The 14,756-nt window shown below is 47.3% G+C and overlaps 1 protein-coding gene across 2 annotated transcripts in view; it reads right to left on the reverse strand.

The window, feature by feature from the left end:
* Positions 1 to 14,756, reverse strand: part of pip5k1bb (phosphatidylinositol-4-phosphate 5-kinase, type I, beta b) — a 49,127-nt gene that overhangs the window by 30,806 nt on the left and 3,565 nt on the right. For both annotated transcript variants that reach the window (XM_083672977.1, XM_083672976.1), the window contains exon 2: positions 373 to 472. The gene's annotated coding sequence lies outside the window, so the exon portion shown is untranslated. The remainder of the gene's footprint in view (positions 1 to 372; positions 473 to 14,756) is intronic.

A 14,756-nucleotide genomic window follows, 5' to 3' on the forward strand; every position in this document is an offset into this window, starting at 1 on the left:
AAGGCCAGCGGTGGCTATGGGCAGGAGCTATGGGCAGCGTGCGTCTTGCCCACCCAATCAATTTTTTTTTTGCTGAATTGTTGATATTCCGGGGGCGTGTTTGAATGTTTAAGCTCAGATTTGTATTTACTGTAGATCCATATACTATGTCTATCTATTTAGCTGCCGGCCTTGCTATCCCCCCCCCCCCCCCCCCCCCCCCCCCGGCCGCCCACACATACAAAATCAATGGCCCTTCCAAGGTGTTTCTTCTGGCACCGGGCCTGATGTTACAGCGAAATACACACAACCCCCACCCCCCTACAACCCCCACCCCCCTACAACCTTGTATCTTCATTGAGGTGCAAAAAAGAAACATTGTTGTCTACCAACCTTGCTTTGTGAAAAGCTCTGCCAGGGGAACACAGATCACGGCCTCATGGCTTGGTCAGGTCCTGGACACATGAGGGTTGTCAATCCGTGTAGAGATCCTCTAGAAGAGGAGACAACAGAGAAAAAAGTCTGTTATATAATCATCATCATTACAGGCTGAGGGAATAGCAAAAAAGGACAGCCTCAGCTTCAGTATCAGGCTGTTCCTCTTTGATGTTTTAATAGAATCCTGGAAAAATGTCCACCAGCAAATTGTTTAAACAAAAAGATTGTTTAATTAAGTGTGAAATTCGGGTAGATAGACTAAAGTGTTATCACTATTGGAGCAGTTTTAGTTGGTTGCCCCTCAAGACATTCATCCCCTCATTCGAGCTCTCGTTTGGGGACAGAGAAACTGTCACTCCACAAATCGCCGTCTGCATAACAAGCAGGGCTTCATAACATCATAGTGATCATAACATCACTCACACTGCCCCCCTTCTTGCCCTTCCTCCCCTCTATGAGAAGGTAGAGGGATGTGGGGTAGAGGGGTAGAGGGATGTGGGGTAGAGGGATGTGGGGTAGAGGGGTAGAGGGGTAGAGGGATGTGGGGTAGAGGGGTAGAGGGATGTGGGGTAGAGGGGTAGAGGGATGTGGGGTAGAGGGGTAGAGGGATGTGGGGTAGAGGGGTAGAGGGGAGTGTGTGAGCGCTCATGCGTGCTGCAGTAACTGTGCAGGACAAATGACACCTGGTAAAGCACACAGACGGACGGCAGGCCCTTGAGAGCGTATATGAATGGGGAGTAATGAGCTCTCTAGCCCCAGGGCCTAAACAGACCAGCAGCACACAAACCAACTCCTTATTCAGCCACCACATCAGCCTGTGTGTGTGTGTGTGTGTGTGTGTGTCTGTGTCTGTGTGTGTGTGTGTGTGTGTGTGTGTGTGCGTATTGGGAGGGCAGTGGGTGTGGTGGTATGGTAGAGGCCTCTGAGACTGTGGGAACCCTGCCTTCAGATCAGCTGGCTGCTCCTTCAGGCTCCAAAATCAACACAGTGGGATTTCGTCAGTGTTTTAAAATCAGGTTACAGTTCTGTCATTAAGTATCATACTGATTCTGTGTTTATTTTTAAAACACCTTGTCAAGTAAATGTTCTCTTCCTTTTGTTTTGTTGAGGAAATCCAGACGCCAAAAAGATTTACATGAGAGCCTGTGTGTGTGTGTGTGTGTGTGTGTGTGTGTGTGTGTGTGTGTGTGTGTGTCACAGCGAATGTGTCAGAGTATGAAGTGAGTCTGTGAGTCTTGAAGCAGTTGTTATGACAGAAAGAGACCGTGAGAAAGACAGAGAGAGAGAGAGAGACTGTGAGAAAGAGAGAGAGAGAGAGAGAGAGACTGTGAGAAAGACAGAGAGAGAGAGAGACTGTGAGAAAGAGAGAGAGAGACTATGAGAAAGAGAGTGAGAGAGAGAGAGTGAGAGACTGAGAGACTGTGAGAAAGAGAGAGAGAGAGAGAGAGAGAGAGACTGTGAGAAAGAGAGAGAGAGAGAGAGAGAGAGAGAGAGACTGTGAGAAAGAGAGAGAGAGAGAGAGACAGACACAGAGAGACAGACACAGAGAGAAACAGATGGAGTGTGCGAGAGGGAAAGTCAAGGGCAGAGGGAGCAGACATGTTTGGAGTTCTCTTTCTGATAACCTCCAGGTAGTCTGCAGACACCTCACCCTCTGCATATCAATGCACCTGCAAATCAAGAGCCTGCCGCCACATGACGTAGCCTCTCGCTGCTCACCACTCCCAATGCCCCTCCTGTATTCCTCCTGCAGCCAATCAACACTCCTTACCAGGACCGTATCCAATTATCCTATCACACAAGCGTTCCATCAGAACTCATCCGGTGGAGTCTTTATCCAATCACTGTGCGCGTGGGTCACTCTTGTGCGACTGCCGATTTAGAGCTATGATGTCATCAACCTGTTGCTACAGTGGTTAGATCAGTGGCTTTCAGTGAGGAAGGCTATCAGTCTCAATAAGAGACACACACACACACACACACACACACACAAAGACACACACACACAAAGACACACACAAAGACACACACACACACACACACACACACACACAAACACACACACAAACACAAACACCCACATGGCTGACATTAAGAGGAGAATGTAGCAGACACTCTGTCTTTATCTCCAGACTGTAAACCTTATCTGTGTACCAGCTCGCTGTTGCTATAAACATTGGTCAATACTATTCGACTGGGAGCAGATTTCTGTGCTGTAGGGCAGACTAGGAGACAGCTGTGTCTGTAGCTGTGTCTGTAGGGCAGACTAGGAGACAGCTGTGTCTGTAGCTGTGTCTGTAGGGCAGGCTAGGAGACAGCTGTGTCTGTAGCTGTGTCTGTAGGGCAGGCTAGGAGACAGCTGTGTCTGTAGCTGTGTCTGTAGGGCAGGCTAGGAGACAGCTGTGTCTGTAGGGCAGGCTAGGAGACAGCTGTGTCTGTAGCTGTGTCTGTAGGGCAGGCTAGGAGACAGCTGTGTCTGTAGGGCAGGCTAGGAGACAGCTGTGTCTGTAGCTGTGTCTGTAAGGCAGACTAGGAGACAGCTGTGTCTGTAGCTGTGTCTGTAGGGCAGGCTAGGAGACAGCTGTGTCTGTAGCTGTGTCTGTAGGGCAGGCTAGGAGACAGCTGTGTCTGTAGGGCAGGCTAGGAGACAGCTGTGTCTGTAGCTGTGTCTGTAAGGCAGGCTAGGAGACAGCTGTGTCTGTAGGGCAGGCTAGGAGACAGCTGTGTCTGTAGCTGTGTCTGTAGGGCAGGCTAGGAGACAGCTGTGTCTGTAGCTGTGTCTGTAGCTGTGTCTGTAAGGCAGGCTAGGAGACAGCTGTGTCTGTAGGGCAGGCTAGGAGACAGCTGTGTCTGTAGCTGTGTCTGTAGGGCAGGCTAGGAGACAGCTGTGTCTGTAGCTGTGTCTGTAGGGCAGACTAGGAGACAGCTGTGTCTGTAGCTGTGTCTGTAGGGCAGGCTAGGAGACAGCTGTGTCTGTCTGCACTCTCCTCAGTCCATGTCTCTCTGCAAGCTAATATGACGTTAGCATAGCATTGGGTGTTGGCTCCCTGAGGGAGCATGAAATTAATATTGAACACATGTTTATTCATTGCATGTTGACTCACTGCAAATGTCTATTGCATAATATTCACGCATAGCTTAAGTAACCAGGGCCACAATGTCAAAAGATATTGTAAATAGAGAGTTCTAATAAGAAACATTGTTTCCCTGCACTATCTGGATAATTGTAATGAGTCACATTTGAGCTATAATAACCTAAGTTATTACAATAATTCATGCTGGCCTTGAATGCTGAACATGAGGAATGTTAATTAGCTCGCTAGCCAGCCTGTCTGTCTGTCTGTCTGTCTGTCTGGCTCTGTTCTCTGTGTCATTGTGAAGGGGACAGATAGTGCCTCTCTCTCTCTGTCTCGTTCTCTCTCTCTCTCTCTCTCTCCCCCCAACTCCCTCCCTCTCAATCTCTCTCTATTTGAACCACCTGACCCGCGGCCCTAGCCAGCCGACGCTCCATCATCAGACCTTTTCCAGAACAATCTGTGAGAGGCCCACAGCTGCAGAGCTGTTGTTCCCAGCTAAACAAAGAGAGGTGGATGATGATGACCCTCTCTTTCATACAGAATGCCCATTTCTATCGTCTGGTGTGACTGCTAGCTCTAACTGTTACAGCTCACTCTTACGCATTGGTTAGAACTGGTGTGTGTGTGGCGCCAAAATTGTATGAATATAGGACCATACAGTATTGACGTTGCCAGAACGCCAGCATACTGTCGTATTCTAGGCAGGACTAAGTGTTTCAAAAAGGAGTTAAACGTACTGTGTTCCTGACCTGATGTCAATAAACCCATAGTGATGGAGAGAATGAGTTGTGCTGTAGTTAGCGGTGGGATTAGATTCAAGCGTTTAATGTGATACAGATCAATAATGAAGCATAGGCACAGTAGGCCGCTTTACTGTAAAGACCCTCAGGGACAGAACCCAAGGGGCAACAGCTAGTATCAAATGGAACAGGCTGAACAAGATTGCTGAGTAAATGATGTGTGATCGACGTGTGTGTGAGTGAGTGTGTGTGTGTGTGTGTGTGTGTGTGTGTGTGTGTGTGTGTGTGTGTGTGTGTGTGCGTGTGTGTGTGTGTGTGTGTGTATGTGTGTGTGTATGTGTGTGTGTGTGTGTGTGATAGAGAGAGAGAGAGAGAGAGAGAGATGATAGCTCAGGAGACCACATTAGCTGCTTCATCTTGCCATCTAAACTGGTGATACCCTGTGAGTGGTTTGGGAGGCGACTTCAACAGAAACACTCTGTCTGGATGGCAGGGTACATTCTGTCAAGTAAGACACTTGCTGCAAAAACAGTGTGCGTGCGTGCGTGCGTGCGTGCGTGCGTGCGTGCGTGCGTGTTAATGTCTCTCTCTCCACTCCCCACTGACCCTCTCCACCCCTCTATCATCCCCCTCTACCTCTCTCCTCTCTCTCTCTCCACTCCCCACTAACCCTCTCCACCCCTCTATCATCCCCCTCTACCTCTCTCCTCTCTCTCTCTCCACTCCCCACTGACCCTCTCTACCCCTCTATCATCCCTCTCTCCTCTCTCTCTCTCCACTCCCCACTGACCCTCTCCACCCCTCTATCATCCCTCTCTCCTCTCTCTCTCTCCACTCCCCACTGACCCTCTCTACCCCTCTATCATCCCCCTCTACCTCTCTCCTCTCTCTCTCTCCACTCCCCACTAACCCTCTCCACCCCTCTATCATCCCCCTCTACCTCTCTCCTCTCTCTCTCTCCACTCCCCACTGACCCTCTCTACCCCTCTATCATCCCTCTCTCCTCTCTCTCTCTCCACTCCCCACTGACCCTCTCCACCCCTCTATCATCCCTCTCTCCTCTCTCTCTCTCCACTCCCCACTGACCCTCTCCACCCCTCTATCATCCCCCTCTACCTCTCTCCTCCTCCAGCCTACGGCCTTCTCTCCTTCCCTGTCTTCTCCTCGCTGCCCTGCCAGAAACACAAACTCCCCTCGAGCAAACACTCTGCCGACTGAGTGCAGATCAAACACCACCTCTCATGCAGAACCTCCTCCTCTCCTATAACAACATTATCCCGGCTGCCAGTCAGCTCCTGCGTCAGCCAACTTGGCCCCAACAGTTTGGCAAGGCAAAGATGTTGTTGAATGTGGAAAATGTCAAGGTACCCAGGCATTAAGGACATGGGGGCCAGAAAATACACTCAAACCCTTAACTAAACAGCTTGCGACTAAAGCTTGTTATACTTCACACGTGCGTGCTGCCTGTGCAGGGTTCATAAGTGGATCGTTAAGAAACTGTTTCAGATTTCATTTATAGACTCATTTTTATGACAATTAAGCCCCATCACCTGCTACTCATCATTAGTCCCCAGCGAGGCTGTGAAACACTCATTTCTCTGCATCAGCAATGTAGGGCAGATTCTACACAGCACCACAGTAACACTCAGCCACACTCAGCCACACACTGGCCCCAATAACACACTGATTCATATCTGATTCACGTCTGGTGTGACTGCTAGCTCTAACAGTTACAGCTCACTCTTTCGCAGTGGTTAGAACTGGTGTGTGTGTGGCGCCAAAACTGTGTGAATATAGGACCATACAGTATTGACGTTGCCTGAACGCCAGCATACTGTCGTATTCTAGGCAGGACGAAGTGTTTCAAAAAGGAGTTAAACGTACTGTGTTCCTGACCTGATGTCAATAAACCCATAGTGATGCGGAGAATGGGTTGTGCTGTAGTTAGCGGTGGGATTAGATTCAAACGTTTGTGTCTGTGAAAGACTTATCTCTCAGCATCAGCAATGTAGGGCAAATTCTACACAGCACCACAGGCACTCACTCACTCACCCACTAACACACAGTCATGCACTGGCCCCAATAATACACTAATTTATGTCTGATACACAATCTATTGACACTGGTTGATCGCTATCATGCTATCATGCTATCATGCTAGTACACAAAGGTCAACGACTACACTGAAGCTGCTTCCTCTGCACGATCTGTCTAGCTCAGTGATACAGCACACACACACACACACACACACACACACACACACACACACACACACACACACACACACACACACACACACACACACCACCCGCCACACACACCACCCGCCACACACACACACACACACACACACACACACACACCACCCGCCACACACACACACACACACACACACACACACACACACACACACACACACACACACACACACACACACACACAGCTGAGGATTTACAGTGAGAGAGGAAGCAAGCCTGGAGATAGTGATAATCCTGTGTTAGTATGACACCTGATCCTCCTAATTCCAATGCTAATACTGCTAATACTGAGAGCAGGAGTGACAGACGGGGCCTATAGGCTTCACATTTTAGGAAAACTCAGTGGTTTAAAGTTGTCAAAAAGCTTGCATAACATTCACTGTCAAACTGTCAGTTGACTGGGAAGGGATTTGTAATCCATAATCATCAAGACATCGAGAAGCCTGCCAAGAACCCTTGTCACAAGAGATCAACGATGAACATGGTCAAACAACAGAGAATAAGGATCAAATAAGGATGTAGCTTGAAAGTTGTCAAAACGTTAGCATAACATTGATACAGTACATACCACAGACATTCACTTAAGCGGATGAAACAGACTATTACCATATTTCAAAGGGATATTCTCAGTGCTGTAAACCTTAAGCCAGAGCAACTCAAATCTCAAGGAGACATCTCCACAGATATGAATGCTTAAGAGAGAGAGAAAGGCCTTGGGCTTGGGTACGTCTACTTTGCTTTCTGTCCCTAGACACTATTGGATTACTGCAGCAGATAGAAGACATAATGTTTAATCAATACTGAGTCATCAATGCAGTGAACTGACGACTGCCAAGCTTCCTTGACCTTTCCAACTGTATTACTGTATCAAATCCATGCCAAATGTCTGTGCTTATTCAACATCTTTCAGTTGGGAGATACAGACAGTACACAGAGAGACAGCTTAGCTAGTGTAAAGAAATCAGAGCTCTGCTGAATTCTGAGTGAAGGGAGAATTATTTCTGTGTATCTAAGATGTTTGATACTCTATTAACTATGTTTACCTAAAATAAAGATGACTTATTTTATTAAGACCAGACTTGAATGATTCTTCCTTACACTAGAATTGTGAGAACATCAACATGGTAGGCTAATTCAAAACAGTTGATACTATTCTTGGACAGGGCTTTTTTGACTAAAAGCCTGAAATCTCAATGTTACATCCCTAGTAAAATAAAGGATACATACGGTTCTACTTACTTTCCTTGGGTGAGGTTCATCATTTATTGTTTTTGCATGTTACATGAAAAAGAAGCTTCTCTCTAATCTAGCATCATGTCTGAATCCACTACATCTGGAAGCTATAAAACACTGAAAGATATCAAACAACTACATTAACCACATCAGACGATGTGAGGACTACAGTTACACTGAGCGACTTTTAACTCTTTGAACAGCTGCTGATCAGTGTTGTGGGCACCGGTCTCCAACAAAAGTCCCATGTAAGCTCTTTGTTCATCGTTGGAGGTTCGTGCCTCACTCCCCTAAATTGGGCCTGAGTGTCAGAGAGTTTGTGTCATTGGCTTAGCCCACAGCGAAACATTGTCAGGCCATGTCCAGTTATGAAACAGTTTTAACAAGGTAAAGGGACCTAGCCACGCTGGAGGGAGATGACATGGATCAAATGATAACTGCAGGGGAGGGGTGGCATGGGAAGAATGAAAGAAAGAGAGAGGGAGAGAGAGAGGGAGAGAGAGAGAGGGGGGGGGGGGAAGAGAGAGAGCGATGTCTTGTCTTTGTAAGGAGATGAAGCTCACTCAGACTAAGATACCACCTCATCTCATCAGACTCCATGGTGCTTTCCCAACACAGACAGCAACACCACCACCACAACACTACTGACTTCACCCTCTCATCATAGAGACCGCACAACACAACACTAACAGAGAGAGAGAGAGAGAGAGAGAGAGAGAGAGAGAAGGAAAGAGAGAGAGAGAAGAGGAGGGAGAGGAGAAAATAAGAAAGAAGCAGAAAAGAAGGAGGAGCGAAAGAGGCAACATGGAATCGCAAGAGATCCCGGAGAGAGATTCTGACAAAAATCGGTACATCCCTTTACACAGCCATTGCTTTTAAGTATGCTATGTAGAGCAAGAAGAAACAAAGAGCAGGTAGTTTTGCCTTTTCAGCAAGTTATGTTCCACATTCTGCAGTACACAGAGCCTGCGTGTGGATCCTCTGGGAAGTGCATGGGCCATTCCTCAGAGAGAGGAGTACTGCAGCTTTAGAATAGGCCTCTGTGTACTCACTCCTACAGCAATGCAGAATCCTGCAGAGTGAGGGAGATGAACTGTATGCCTTAACACAGACACTGCTGTTAGATTCTTAGAATATACATTAGATTCCAAATATTGCCAAATACAAAGTATAGTATCATTGGTTGGTATGGTGAAGTATGTGAGTCAACAGTATGTCAGTGTACATTACCTTTTACCAATGCAGACAGGAACAGAGGGAGACAGAGGGAGAGGGTTAGGAGAGAGAGAGAAGTCTGGTTGTTTAATGACGACAGATATGACCTTTTGGAAGTGACATGATGTAAGACAAGGGGAAGAGGGGGGGAGGGAGAGAGGGAGGGAGAGAGAGAGAGAGAGAGAGAGGGGGGAGAGAGAGAGGGGGGAGAGGGAGAGAGAGAGAGAGAGGGGGGAGGGAGAGAGGGAGGGAGAGAGAGAGAGAGAGAGAGGGAGAGGGAGAGAGAGAGGGGGGAGAGAGGGAGGGAGAGAGAGAGAGAGAGAGAGAGAGAGGGGGGAGAGGGAGAGAGAGAGAGAGAGGGGGGAGGGAGAGAGGGAGGGAGAGAGAGAGAGAGAGAGGGAGAGAGAGAGGGGGGAGAGGGAGAGAGAGAGAGAGAGAGCAGTTGGAGAAGTCTGTGTAGACTGTTTGTTATTCAGGGAGTGTCCCTCTCCAGTCGCCACTCCGCACGTGAAGCTGAGAGGAGAGCGGGTCACCCTATGTGCCCACAGTCACATGGCTCAGCCGGGGGGAGGGAGGGAGAGGGGAGACGGGAGAGGACACACACACACACACACACACACACACACACACACACACACACACACACACAGAACGCAACAGAGAGAGGGATAGAGATAGAGGGACAGAGAGAGAGAGAGAAGGGTGTATCTAAAATACAGCGATGACGAATTTAGGGATAGAAAAACAGATCAGCTCTAATAATAAGAGAGAGAATGAGAGATGGACAGAGAGAATAAGAGATGGACAGAGAGAATAAGAGATGGATAGAGAGAATGAGAGATGGACAGAGAGAATAAGAGATGGATAGAGAGAATGAGAGAGATGGATAGAGAGAATGAGAGATGGATAGAGAGAATAAGAGAGGGACAGAGAGAATAAGAGATGGATAGAGAGAATAAGAGAGGGACAGAGAGAATAAGAGATGGATAGAGAGAATAAGAGAGGGACAGAGAGAGAATGAGAGAGGCATAGACCGAAGGATACAGAGATGGGTTGTCCAAAGAAACTAGAGACAGTGAAAGAGGCAGGGGTCCAGATGGATTACTCCCCTTAGGCACCGTAGTCTATTAAGTTTTTCAGCTAGCTACTAATAGTGTGTAACCTTGGGTTGTTCACTGAGTGGCTTCTGTCACAGTGGTCTACTGTCTCGTGATTTCCACGGGGGAGGAACGCCCAAGTATAACTGACAGAATCTGTAGACCAGGGTACAAAAGAGGGTTTTGATGAGCTAGAGTCAACAGCCGAGTTCAACACACTCAGTCTCGCTCTACAACATCTCAAGGCCCGGAAAGTTCAACGCAACATCAGGCCTTGCGATCAACCTGAAATGCTAAAGATCCTGAGGATCCTGAGGAAAGAGCAGGGAAAGTTCAACGCAACATCAGGCCTTGCGATCAACCTGAAATGCCAAAGATCCTGAGGAAAGAGCAAGGCCCCGCAGAGAGCTATGGAACAATACAGAGAAGGATGACAGCACACTGAAGACTGATGTACAGTACCAGTCAAAAGTTTGGACACAAACTTGCCAAGAGTGTGCAAAGCTGTCATCAAAGCAAAAGGTGGCTACTTTGAAGAATCTAAAATATAAACCATATTCTGGTTTGTTTAACACTTTTTTTGTTTACTACATAATTCCATATGTGTTCCTTCATAGTTTTGATGTCTTCAATATTAATCTACAATGTAGAAAATAATAAAAATAAAGAAAAACCATTGAATGAGAAGGTGTGTCTAAACTTTTGACTGGTACTGTAGGTGGACCCTATCCACTTCCATTATATTGGAAAATAACGGGAATAAGGACGGGAAAAGTGTCTTGGTGCATCAACAGGGGTGACGGTGGTGCAGTATGTGGTTGATCACAGAAAATGTGATTTTAGAGTGAACGTCTCTCAGAAGCCAGGTGGTTTGAGGTGAACTCTGAGACTGGCCAGTCAGGGAGGCTACTTGACTCATGCTCACGTCCACAACGAGCCACCAGGCCAAACAGTAACAGCAGTAAACAGAAACACATGACACAGGGAATAAAAGCATAACCCCAGCTCAGCCCTGGAGTCCAAAGTCCTTCTCCCTGAATGCCTGCGAGGTGACAGGGATATTAAATATGCACGGGGCTGCGGACTGAGGCGGCCATGTTTGTTATTCTGAGAGGTGGTCAAGCGTACGGCCGGGGAGGGGGGGGGGGGGGGTCACCCTTCCATCACTGATCTAAGATTAGCAGCTGAAGGGCGAACTGGACAAGAGGGAGAGGGAGAGAGAGAGGGAGAGAGAGAGAGAGAGAGAGAGAGAGAGAGGAGGGGAGGGGAGGGGAGTGAGAGAGGGAGAGAGAGAGAGGAGGGGAGGGGAGTGAGAGATAGCACAGAGAGGGCTTTCATTGAAACTACCACAGCATGAGCACACATGCAAAAGCGCACACACAGTCACAAAAATCTCTCTCTCTCTCTCTCAGCCCTCCCCTATTTCACTTAGCCTCTTGCAGTCTTTCTTTCTCTGCTTTCTATCCCTCTCACTCACGCTTGATCTGCTCGTCCCTCTCTCCCTTTCCCTCTTTGCCTCACTCACTATCCCTCTCTCTCATTGCCTCTCCCTCCTGCATCCCTTCCCCTTCCTCTCTCTCTCTCTCCCTCTCCAGGCCCCACCACGGGCCTCTCCAAGCACTGCCCATTCCAGGAACAAGGGGGAGGAGGAGGATGAGGGGCTCAGCAGACCAAAACAACAGCAGACCAAAACAACAACAACAAAAACAAAACAACAACAACATGACGTACAGCCAATTCCAAATACCAAAGTGCAAACACCCATCAACCAATCTCCTGTGCACACAAAACAAACCACTAGCCAATCCCTATCCAGCTGATTATCTTATTCGTCAATCGCTGTGCAGCCTTGGTTAGGGAATTATTGTTATATGTTTTAGTTATCACCCTGCCAAAGGAGCCATGGGGCCAGGAAGGATACATTTGCTATTGAAGGTTATTAAGATAGTACAGATAAAAAAAAGGTCATTTCTCCATCTAGATTCAGCTGTAGTTACATAATTCGGAGGTTGTTGAGTTTCCAAACGGTCCCTGACATTGGTCTCACTCACCGCTACCCGCTGATAAACATCGCTCTTTGTTAACATCTAAAACGAAGCGTTCAGCCAATTTTTCCAGTGATAAATAGTCCAAAAAAAATCAAGCTCGGAGCTCTTCAACTGACGCAAGCAAGTCTAAGGGAGAGGTAATGCAACAACATGAAGCAGAAGAGCTCAAGAACTCAACAGTGGCTGAACACATCTCACATAATCCAGGCTTCTCCATTGGAGCACCTTGGTTGGACTGTCAGGCAGAGAGACCAGTGGCAGCATACGTTTTCGATACACTTTTGACACACAGAGTTCTGGAGTGTCATCAAGCAGCTTCACATTCATCAAACAGCTTCACCTTCATCAAACAGCTCATCGAACAGCTTCACCTCAGTTGTTGAATATCACCTCCCAAACAAATGTGCTGTACAAACTCCTTTCCCGTGTGAATCTTTAGAGTGGCCTAAGGTTGCAGTGTCTCTTTGGGGTGAATGTTACTGTTGGCACGACCACACCAAAGCACAATTGAATTACTTATTGAGACACCAGACACTTTGCAGGGAGAATCCTATACTAAATGGCTGCTGGGAGTCCTCTGGTGTTCTTCTGAGAACACTAAGCACTTTGTCAAAGAGCCCTTCAGAGAAACTTAACAGTGCTGTGCATTAATCGGCCCTGTATGGTTATCAGTTCTAACACCTTCTCAGCAGACCACAGACCAAAACCCAGTGCTCTGAACTTCAGAACTTCTGAACTACATAATACCTTTTGATGTTTTTTACGAGAGAAACAACCAATTAAACTAAGGACGCACTTCAGACAACTTTGGAGTTATTAGCTTACTCTGCACGCACCGCTGGGTCTCTGAAATGGAGCGTGCAAACATGGGATTAAAGAGTGTGTGTTCAACCCGCAGCAACAACGCAGCAACTCAACTGAGTTCAGGAGACGACTGCTCGTACTGCACAGGTGCTGCACGTTTGCTGCTGACAGAGGTCCTGGTCATGTACTGTAAGGTGGGCTCTGGAGGGCAACATTTACCCCCAAAAAAATCTCCTCTCATTTTCGATTACCTCGTGTAACCCCTGAGGTGAACAGAGATAGCAAGTGATAAAGGAGATTGAAAAAGAAGTCCTGTGTGTCCTGGTTGATGTATTTTAGCTTTCTGCTTTCACTCACTGACTGACTGAACACACAACTGCTGACGCGGGTTCAGCCTGCCTGCCCCATGTGAATGAGCACAACGCACAATAAAACAGACAACAAAAGAAGAGCATCCTGCGCTGGAGTGACAACAGATCAGAATGGATGTGAGCTCCAAACCTGGAACCTCAATTCAATCCGAGTCTGTCGGTCACAACAAGAGCTGGGTCAAACACATTATGTCACATTATAACATTATATTTGCGATGCACTTGATTTACTGTAATTTGCCTGGTACCACACAAATCAAGCACACCTCAATTATTTTCAATCATCTGACAAATCCATATTGACCCAGGTCTGACCAGCATAACACAGCCCTGGGCATAGACCTTACCTCAGTCAAGGCCAGCTCTAAGCCTTCAGAACCACCTGACTCTGGTCTGAAACTAAATCAAGACAAGCACTACTGGTGTTTGTTTGAGTGGAAAAGTAAACTGATAAACAGAAAGTGATTTCGTCAAAGAAAAAAAAAGAAAGAAAAGGTTTCCAAGCAACCCTCAGCCCCAGTCTGGAAGGTGCCCCAATCTGAATGTGTAAGCAACCCACAATGCAATGCAAGAAAACACAACATACCATTGTGTGAAGAACGGGAGGGGTGAACGGGAGGGGTGTGGAGGGGTGAACGGGAGGGGTGTTATACCTCTTCTTGCATTCAAGGTTATCCCTCACCATTTCAGTCCAGACTGAACCTTTGCACAACCATTTTTGACTGTTCTAAGAATGTTGAATAACAATTCTTGCGGCCCTACCACTCCTTCCTCAGCGTACAATCCCTGAGTTCTAGTTCCGAACTACTTCAGCTGACTGCTCAGGACCACACAACACAACACAGCCTCCTCGGTGGCTGTGTAAAGACACGTTTTACTGATTGGAACCTCTTCACATTAGCCTATGTGTGTACAGATTGTAAACACATGACCCAATGGCATAAGGATTGGCTTTCTTGCGCCTAAACAGAATTCAGACAATAGTCACCAATGTCTAATGCACGGTCTATATGAACCTCCTGTTACAGTGACACACACTTGATACTAAGCACTCTTTACTTTTGAAAAAAGGATGCTGCTATTCTATTGAGCCCCCTATCAGGGTGGTGATGGGGCAGTGGACGAAATACAGCTGTTGCTCAGATGATAATATACACCATTTAGCTGACGCTTTTATCCAAAGTGACTTACATTGCAGTGAGTGCATACATTTCAGTATACATGGTCCCAGCGGGAATCAAACCCACAACCTAAGCGTTGTTAGCGCCATGCTCTACCAACTGAGCCACAGAGGACCACATTGTCAAATGGGACAGAATTTGCATGGGCTGTTTTACTATTCAAACACGCTCTACCACTCAACCCAGCTGGCCCCCATCACTCCCCACCTCCCAGTCAAATCAGGAGGAAACAGAAAGTTCATCAGGAAGCCATGGATTCACATTTCTCCATGACACCTCAGTTCCTATTCCAAACCAGTCGAGGGTTTAAACTTT

This window comes from Argentina silus (genome assembly GCF_951799395.1).
Source record: "Argentina silus genome assembly, chromosome: 7".
Lineage (NCBI taxonomy): Eukaryota > Metazoa > Chordata > Actinopteri > Argentiniformes > Argentinidae > Argentina > Argentina silus.